At 44.8% G+C, this 9,159-nt stretch overlaps 1 protein-coding gene across 1 annotated transcript in view; it reads right to left on the reverse strand.

Moving 5' to 3' along the window:
- The window catches only part of SATB1 (SATB homeobox 1), a 92,112-nt gene extending 83,980 nt beyond the window's left edge, over positions 1-8,132 (reverse strand). Inside the window, exon 1 of the mRNA XM_053945363.1 lies at positions 8,078-8,132. The gene's annotated coding sequence lies outside the window, so the exon portion shown is untranslated. The remainder of the gene's footprint in view (positions 1-8,077) is intronic.
- Between the last annotated feature and the right edge of the window lie 1,027 nt (positions 8,133-9,159).

Below are 9,159 nucleotides of genomic sequence, written 5' to 3' on the forward strand. Positions count from 1 at the left end.
AAACACCAGTGTAAATTAAATGGCACACAACCACACCACTGATGTAGTTCTCCCAGTAGAACCAATTGAGTGACCAAAAAGCAGAGAAGGTATGACTACTTTGTATCCCTACAGACTACTGGCCAATTAAGTGACTTAATGTTCTTCAATTCCTTTAATTTTGAAAAGAAGGGCAGTGGTTAGGTAACCCAGCAATATAGAGCCATTAAAAAAAAATAAAGCAAGCCAGTAGTAATACAATAATCAGTGACCATCAGGGCCTGGAAAAATGAGTTTGCTCTCACTGGCACTAAGGAGCATCACATGATTATTTAATTACAGCTCTAATTTTTGTCTCGTGGATGGCAACATATCAACAATTAATAGGGCAAATAGAGGAGACTGCATTTTTAAAGAGACAGAACCTATATGAAATAGTGCTTGGTAATGCAATTTATCAGGCAATATAATGCTTCTTACGGCATATCTGTCATCCTGCCAAACATATAAAGAAATTCTACTGGTTCAATTCTCCTGCATGGTATCCATAAAATTCTTCTGGAATGCTTAGAAAACAATAACTATACCTATGAGTATCCTAATTGTCATTTTAAGCAGCAGTGCAGAAGTCGGTTACTTGGAGAGCTCGCAGCCCAAATAAAGTAGTGCAATCACAAGTTTCAAATGCAAACATGATATAGAATTGTCTTGAAAAGACTTTAGCAAAAGTCATCAGGAATGGCAAAAATGATTATAGTATTCAGTGAGTCAAGTGAAGAAAAACGAAACAGAAACTCAATAAAATACAGTCAATGGGACAGAGATTGATTTTGACCGATTGACTACTGTGCGATTTTCTTACAAAGCATATTGAAACTAGGGGCTCAAAACCTATATCATACTGCTCCTGCACAGGACTGCTAGATCAGAAATGAAAAACAAGACCTAAAAGAAAATGTATGATACATATTATTGACTGGAGAGCTCTACTTTGAAACAGCTGGATGCGGTTTCCCTTGTGCCTCATCCTGCAATGATGGCAGTGTGGAACCTAGGAACTGTGGGAAGTTCACTATGTCGAGAAGCATTTTTCACAGTTAGGGGAATCTGAAAATATATCAAAAGAAAAACTAATTTTATGCACCTTTTTGCAAATGTATTCACTTTTTCACAGCAATGACTAAGCTACGAACCCCATACATTTATATTATCTAGTGTATGTTTCAGACAATAGTCAATAGCTCCAAATTTCCTCTCAGCAATAAACTGTACCTGTGAAAAACCTACCGTACTATGCTTAGAAGTTTTTTTAATCCCACTTCTCAATATAAAAATTAGACATGCTTTTTCATTTGATATTCTAAAATCTACCCTTTGAACAAGCAAACAAATGCTGAGTTTGGGCCCTTACACAGAAAAAAGCCCCACTGCTAAACAGCAGTTCAAGTATTATTGCAAAAAGTGTGACTAGAGAAGCAGTACTATAAATGCTCCATTCCTCCCTAAAATTGTGTCAAATTAAGTTGTTTTCATTGAAGTCATGAACATTCTGGATTGGAGATCTTAATCTATAATCTTAAAAAGAAAGCTGGCAAGCAAGAGCTTGTATGTAAAAGTAAATATCATTCTTTTTATGCACTGGTTACTATACAGATAACATGTCTCACAAAGACTGTAATTAAATGTCTAGTGCAGAAGTAACACTAAAAAGCATACAGTATTATTACATTACAATGAATCCTTAGAAGCTAAAATTGTCATTTTTAAGTTTTAAGATGCCTTTAATTATTCTTGAGACTTCTTATATTTATCAAGAAAGCCCACCTATGATGAAAAGCACTAATGATTTAAAATCTTTCTAATACTGCTCTCCACAAAAATATTAATTTAATCTTTGATTATAAACATTTTAAAACTCAGTCTGGAATTCCTCTCCGCTTCATTTTTTGCCTTTGGTCCTTCTGAGAGCCTGCATGCACGCACGCTCTCTCCCACTCTCTTTCCCCTCCTCTCTTTTCTATCTTTTATTTAATGTAATAGAAGTAGGAATATAGGGTGTGTATGATGTTTAGAACTTTCCTCCTTTTCATTGAAAATGTTTTTAATTACCTGGCTATTATGACCAGACATATATTCTAAGTGCAGTTACTAAAAAGGAAATACCTTTCTCATACCTTTGTGGGTTTGAGTTCAGAGCAGCAATTCTTGGCACTTCTGCTGAAATTTTTTTCCATTCTAGGACTGATTTACAAATATAAAGAATTACTTAATCCTTCACTGTTCTATGAAACACATATACTACTAATTTTATAGCTGGGTAAATAAGTCAGGAGCATATGAAGGCCGCATTTATAAAAGGATAGTGTGCTGCAGCTTCCTTTTCCTTCATATGAAGTTATGTGCTGAGCATTTTCAAAATCAGGGTTACAACATCAAAGATGGCAAACATGGCATGGACAGTTATTAACCCAAAATTACACATTTTTTCAGGGCTGAAACCAGAACTAGGAGTAAAGACACCAGAAAAGATTATGAGACAGTTCTCCAAACACAGGTGGTCTGAATGCATCACGACTTCGTCTAGTGAGCAGCAAGTGTAACGACCCACAAATGATTGCTGCTGGCCAAATAAATCCTGTCAGAGCAGGATCCCGGGAAGACGAGATGCACTTGAGGTTTAAAGCACCTCCCTCATCTCCTCAGGTCACATCATGTCATAATGTGCCACGGGAAAGAGATAGAGCAGATAGTCCCTGGAAGTTATGTAAGGCCAACGCAGTTGACAGACATGGCCCATCCTGATGTTCTGCACCCAGGTGCAGCTGGGGTGAGAGAGGCCCATCTGCAGGCCAGCAGGCTCCTCTGCCTCTCCAACCTGCAGTTCACAGCAGCAAAGCACGAGGTAGTGAGAGATAACTTCTGTGAGCCGACAGCTGTGCAGAGGTGTCACCAGCAATGCTTTACAACAGCTCAGAGACAGCAGCTAGCCTGCACTCTGGTGAAAGCAAGTCTTACAGTCCCCATCCCAGCAAACACAAATGCACAGTGTTTCACAGGGGAATCAACCTGCAAAGACACTGCTGTGCATTGGTGTTCTAAATAAATAGCTGCAAGGTGGACCTTGGTGCAAATACTAAGTGTTGGTGTGTCCCTCAGCCCATCTGAGCGCCTAACACTGATCCTCTACAGGACCAGTGAAAACCCAGCTCTCCAGTGACACACCAGTGTGCATGGGAGCAAAGTCAGGCTCAGCAAGTTTAAAAGGAAATATTTAGAATTCAGACAGTGCCTGAGGTATGTTACTACACTCTACTACTGTACTCTGCTATTACTATGCCATTCCTAGTACACAGCACCAGATAAAACAGATTAAGAGTAGGTTACAACTGTTACAGGGCACAAAGACCAGTTCAGAACATATGTGCAAGATCAATGCTGGCAAGTCTCCTTAAAATTAATCTCTATCAAGAGTTAAACCTGCTGAGAGCAATGCTGTGCAGAAACCATGAGAAAGTTGACATTTGCAAAGCAATAGAATGGATACCCATTATGTAATGAAGTGTTGGTGATAACTGTGGTAAACTTAGATGCCACAGGATGGCAAATGTTCAAAACCACCAGCATTTTTGAAGGGAATATCATAGTATATCCTCTTGGATATACTAGTTGTGGTCAGGGCTGTTGAGAGTTCATGATACCACAGCCAAGGGAACTGACCAACAAGCCAACTTAGTGTTAAGTATAATACTTTGAGAATCTGAGGGAGGAATTAACCTCTCAGGTAAAAGTTATTAATAGAGTCCTTCAACAGAGAATTTAGAGAAGTTTTTTGCAAACTGTGGGTTATTCTGACTGCAGTTTATCTTCAGTTCAAATGCTGGCTACTTGGACTCATCACTCCAAGATTAAAAGTAACGTCAACAGGGCTTTTTGAGACTGACTTTATAAAGTTGCAAAATTTCCGTATAGCAGGCAGTAAGAACTGTAAGTTACTCTTTAACCGTCAAACTGTTTTACTTCTTTTTTTTTTTTTTTTTTTTTTTTAGAATCAGTAGCAACTTTGTGACAACTAAAGTTTAAAAAATGCACTTGATTGCATAGTGACAGATTTGCAGAACATTTTTCATCACACACACATATGTGCTTTCAGTTATTAATAAAATGCTTCTGCCCTTAATCTGCCATTGCCTGAATATACAATTACAGTGTCTTGGATAGACAAATACTGTTAAGGAATTCTGTTTTCCCTGTTTGAGATGCAATTCAATTACACCAAGTAAAACCGAATACTATGTCTTTAAAACTGGCTTTGGCTTGCCACAGAAAGGAATACTGAATCACTTTTCTATTAAGTTCCTCTTAGAGTGGAATGATAACAAAACTTTCTTCTCTTCCTAACCCCCACCTTCCTTTTTTGCTTCTTTTAAACAAGGAAGAGCCAGCTGCCCTGGGTAACACCACAGGTAGATATTAAAATGGAGACAGCCATTATTTAGTGGCGACAGGAATATAAATACAGGCACTAACCTATAAACTGGTGTTTACTTCAGGAAAGTAAGTCATATTTTTTCCTCTGATTGCCGTGCTGTCAGTTTAATGCAGCGTAAATAAACAGTAGGTGCATGATAGCTTTAAGTAGAAAGTGTTCATTCCACAAGAGGAGCAGATTACTGAAGCCTGATGCCTATAACGGCAAAAACAGAACTTCCATTTTACCTGGCTAAGAGACTTGTGGCTTTTCTATTAAATTAATTTGTCAGAATTCTATGAAAAATATTATGCACTCAAAGAACTTTACAAAAAACATTCATTTTTGCAGCCCTCAACTTGAACCATTTGAAAAAACAAAAGCCAATCACTCCTCTGTAATTTCATCATCCCATCGCTCTAAATGAAAGCTTTATATAATCAACCTAATATAACAGAAAATAAAATGATATATAGAATTGCCTATACTTTGAGTTATTTTGTTCTTATAAATATATTCCCTGACTGAAAGTAAAAAAATTCCCCTTTGGAAAAAGCAATGATGTCTAGGAAGATTGTATATACACTCTACATCTATTAACATAAATTATAAGAAAGTAAAATGTTCCAGATGTGTTTAAACTGTTGCAGAAGGAAAGTTTGTGGCTTCACTGGATATATATTAAATATATCTAGAGAGAGCAATGGCAGTTATATACAAGAAGGCAATAAAATGCTTCACTAGAGTCTATGTTAAAATACCATAGTTCCTAGAAATATGACTAAAACATTTCAGAAGTCGTATTTCCTCCAGTTTTAATTCAGAAATCTACTTTAATGTATTTTTCTATATATTATGAACTATTTTATTAATAATATTTTTAATTTTTTTTCAAATACTGCTGGAAACCTAAGGAATTACTTCAAATTCTTCTGACAATACTTAGACTAAAAAAAATAGGTGACATTAAAAAGGTAACAGTATTTGGAAAAACCAAGTAGTTGATACATTTAAAAGATTTGGTGTGGTTTTTTTTTTTTTTTTTTTTTTTTTTTTGTTGGTCTTTTTTTTAAAGAACACCAGACTTCAGCTGATTATCTTCTAAATGGCAGTTTCACACATGTAAAGCCCTCTCTATCCCAAACCTGTAATGTGTGAGAAACATTCTCTTTAGAGAAACCTCTCTAAAGAGGTTTTCGTGCTGCAGGGGTGGACGTGCCCACGTCCCCAGCAGGGCTGAACATGGTGGCTGGTGCCTGTGGGATGCTGGCAGGGCTGCAGGCAGGGCTGGTGCTGCCTTGGGAAGCACAGCCACAGAGGGCAGGTGCTCATCCTCTCACCCGCTGGGCCTACGCTGCAAACCAAAGAGGTGCCCTGCTCGTGTATGAGCTGGGGCTGGTGTGGCAGCCTCTCTCTGCTTCTGATACTGCCAAAGCACTGTGTCCCATCAGTGAGTTACAGATCGACTCTGCTTCACACTGCTTTCTCGGGAGCACAGCAGCAGGTTAGGATTCACACGAGTCACTAAAATAGCATGAGAGGGGAAACTGCGAGAGTTACTTTGCTATTTAAAGTATCAGGAACAAAGAATATAAAAAGGAAATGGCCAGTTTTTCAAAATTCATGCACAAAAAGCATTTCATTTAAATATTTTTTGTTCCAGTAAACTATTTTGCATACAAAGGACTTATTTATTACATATTTGAACTTGTGGGAAAAAGGGAAGGAATGCACTGATTCCTGAAATAACTCTACAGCCTTTTTGGAGGCTTTGCTCTTCTGTGCTCTTGTTCTACTCTGAACAGTTTTATTACAGGGACAGAGGAATTCCTTGGAGTCAGTTGTTTCTTTTCCACTAGCTGTGCTGAAGAGTGGGCATACATAGCATACTAGCCAAGGATTTTAATTTCTCTTCTATTGCCTTATTATGTGTGTGCACTATCTGTTCCGACGCATGCTTATATGTGAACACGTTGCATTTTCTGCCTGCTCATTTTTTTTACCTACTCTATGTTATTTCACATTTCCTTGCAAAACCATCGCTTCAACATGAAAAGCAAGATAATATCAATAACAACCTCAAATAGAAAGTGAATTAGAAAATTAGTGTATGTATGTATAAACATATTGAAGAGCATATAGGCGTACGGGACTGGAAAGAGGATTCTCAAATTCTACAAATAGTGCTGAAGAGTAATTAGAAGATAGAAATTGCAGAGAACATGCTATATTCATGTCTATACACTCTATGCTTACAGTTTCAAGTTGTTTTTGAATAGTGCGCCTGATTTGACACATTTCTATCTGGTGATTGTGTTAAATGCTTGATAGTGAAATATCCAAGCATTCCTTGTGCTAACTACAGCTGAAATTTTACACTTATTGTAACCTTTCCTAACAATGTGAGAAAAACAGAGTAAATATATTAAATTTGTTTCACAACAGATGCTTAGGTTGTTAATATTTAAGATGCCTATTCATGCTATTCCTGTCTGCACATTTGTCAAAAATGTAAGCTTGAATGCTAATGTTTGCCAGCAGACTACAGCAGACAAATATATGAATGCACTGTACCAAAATAATATAAAGTAGAAATAAGGGGCCGCTACTAACTCCCACCCAAGCAGCAAGGACCAGAATGAAAGGGCACCTCCAGATCACACACCCTGGAGTCTCTGCATCTGAATTTGTGAATTATTTTCGCAGAAGCGCTGTGCTTACTTGCACGGACTAAAACCAGCGGAGAGCTTTTCTCAGTTTAAATTCATTTCAGCTTAGGAGCTGGTGCAAAGTGTTTCAGAAAACTTAGATTGTAACGAAGTTTCTCCCGCAGTCAGAAAAAGCTGGAGACTGGCAGAGGGAAACTCCGGGTCGGGCAGGTGCCTGTCAGGAGCGCTCCCCCCGGCAGCCGGCGGAGCCGGCGACAAAGGGCCGAGGATTTAGCAAAACCTCGGGTGGCGGGTTCGGAGACGGAGCAGAAAAATCAAAAGTAAATCCTGGAGCACACGGACGAGCTCCCGGCGCTGCTCCCCATGACAGCGGCAGCGCCGGGTTGTGCCGCGGGCGGGGGGGACGTGCCACCCACCGCCACGGGCGCGCCCCCGGCTGGGGCAGCCGCCGCCGCTCGGCCGCCCGCGCAACCCCCGCGCCACCCCCGCGCCCCGCGGAAGCGCCACCCCGAGACCCCCCCCCCCCCCTCCCGCCCGCGACCCCCCGGCCCCGCCGCTTCGCCCCGCGCCGTCGGGGGCGCCGCCGCCCCGCGCCCGTCGCTGCCGGGAGGCGCGCGGGGCTGGGTAAGAACTTTGCCAAACTTCTGGGGTTTTTTCCCTCTGCCCCCACCCCCACCTCCCCCCGCTCCCCCCGTGCCAGCGGCGGGTGAGGCGGCAGCGGGCAAGGGAGCGGTGCGGAGCGGGGCCGGCGGCGCGGCGGCAGGTGTGAGTCCGTGCCGGCCGGGAAGCTCCGGCAGCGGTAGCGCCAAGCGCAGCCACCCGCCCCGCGCCTCCCTCCCGCCCGCCCTCCCGGGCCGGCACAGCCGGGTAAATCGCCGCGGCGGGTGCCCCCGGCACGGCTCTGTCCCCCCCGTCCCCCACGTCCCCGAGGAGAGACGCCGAAGGAGCGGGACCGACTCACTCATGGGAGCGCGGCGGGCGAGGCCGGCGACACCTCCGGCTTCCGAGGCGCCGGCGAAGTTAATTGCACTGAAGTTCAAGTTGTCTTTTCACCCATCAGGAGTGGGCGTTTAAAGGAAGGAGAGCGAGGAGGAGGAGGGGGAGGGGGGAGAGTCTCTCTCGCTTGCTCGCTCTCGCACACACACACACACACACACACACACACACACACAGGGGCACACGCATGCACGCACGCACACACACACACGCACACGCACCCGCCCGCTCGGCTCCGCTCCCGAGCTGCCTCAGCAAGGAGGAGCCCGGACGGAAAACACCAGGGCAGCAAGGTACCGGCGTGGGGCAGCCCTGCCTCTGCCTGCGTGTGTCTGTGCGGGTGTGCCTGCGTGTGCGTGTGTATATGTGTGTGAGCGTGTGTGTGTGTGTGTGTGCCCGCGCTCCCCCCGCCTGCTGCCTCGCACGGCCCCTCCAGGCGGGGAGGTGCGCGCTGCCCCCGGGGAGGGGGCGGCGGTGCCGTCGGGGCAGCGCGGCCGCTGGAGGCCGGTCTGACTGGGGCCGGGGTCTCCGAGCCTTGCGCCGCCCGCTCTGTTCCGCGCCCGCTGCCTCCTGCCTGCGCGGCGGCGGTGGGAGGGGGGGAGAACGGAGCGGCGGCTGGAGCGCAGCGGTGGCGTGTGTCTGTGTGTGTGTGTGCGCGGCGGCTTCTTCCCTCCGGCGGCTCCCGGCCCCGCGGGGCGATGGGGCTGACTTGGTGGAAGTGCCGGGGGATGGTGGTGTGCGTGTGTCCATCCATGCCTGCCGTGTCCCCCTTCTCCCCGGAACTCGGGTCGAAACCCTCCACCGTCCCCGCATTGCCTTCCCCGGCACCGCGCCCCCGCCCCCCTCTTCCCCCTTCTCTCCATGCTTTCCCCGTTCCTTTATTTCCACAGCTGTCCCCGCGCCCTCTGGCCGCCCCCCGCCGCTACTCCCAGAGCCCCGGCGGCAGCCCCTTTCGGGCAGGCAGCGCTCCACGGCCACCCGCGATTTGAGGTGGCTGAGGCAGAGAAGCTCCGCTACCGCGCTGGCGGTCTCCGCGGGCTGGGGATG

This window comes from Vidua chalybeata, chromosome 1 (assembly GCF_026979565.1).
Source record: "Vidua chalybeata isolate OUT-0048 chromosome 1, bVidCha1 merged haplotype, whole genome shotgun sequence".
Classification (NCBI taxonomy): domain Eukaryota; kingdom Metazoa; phylum Chordata; class Aves; order Passeriformes; family Viduidae; genus Vidua; species Vidua chalybeata.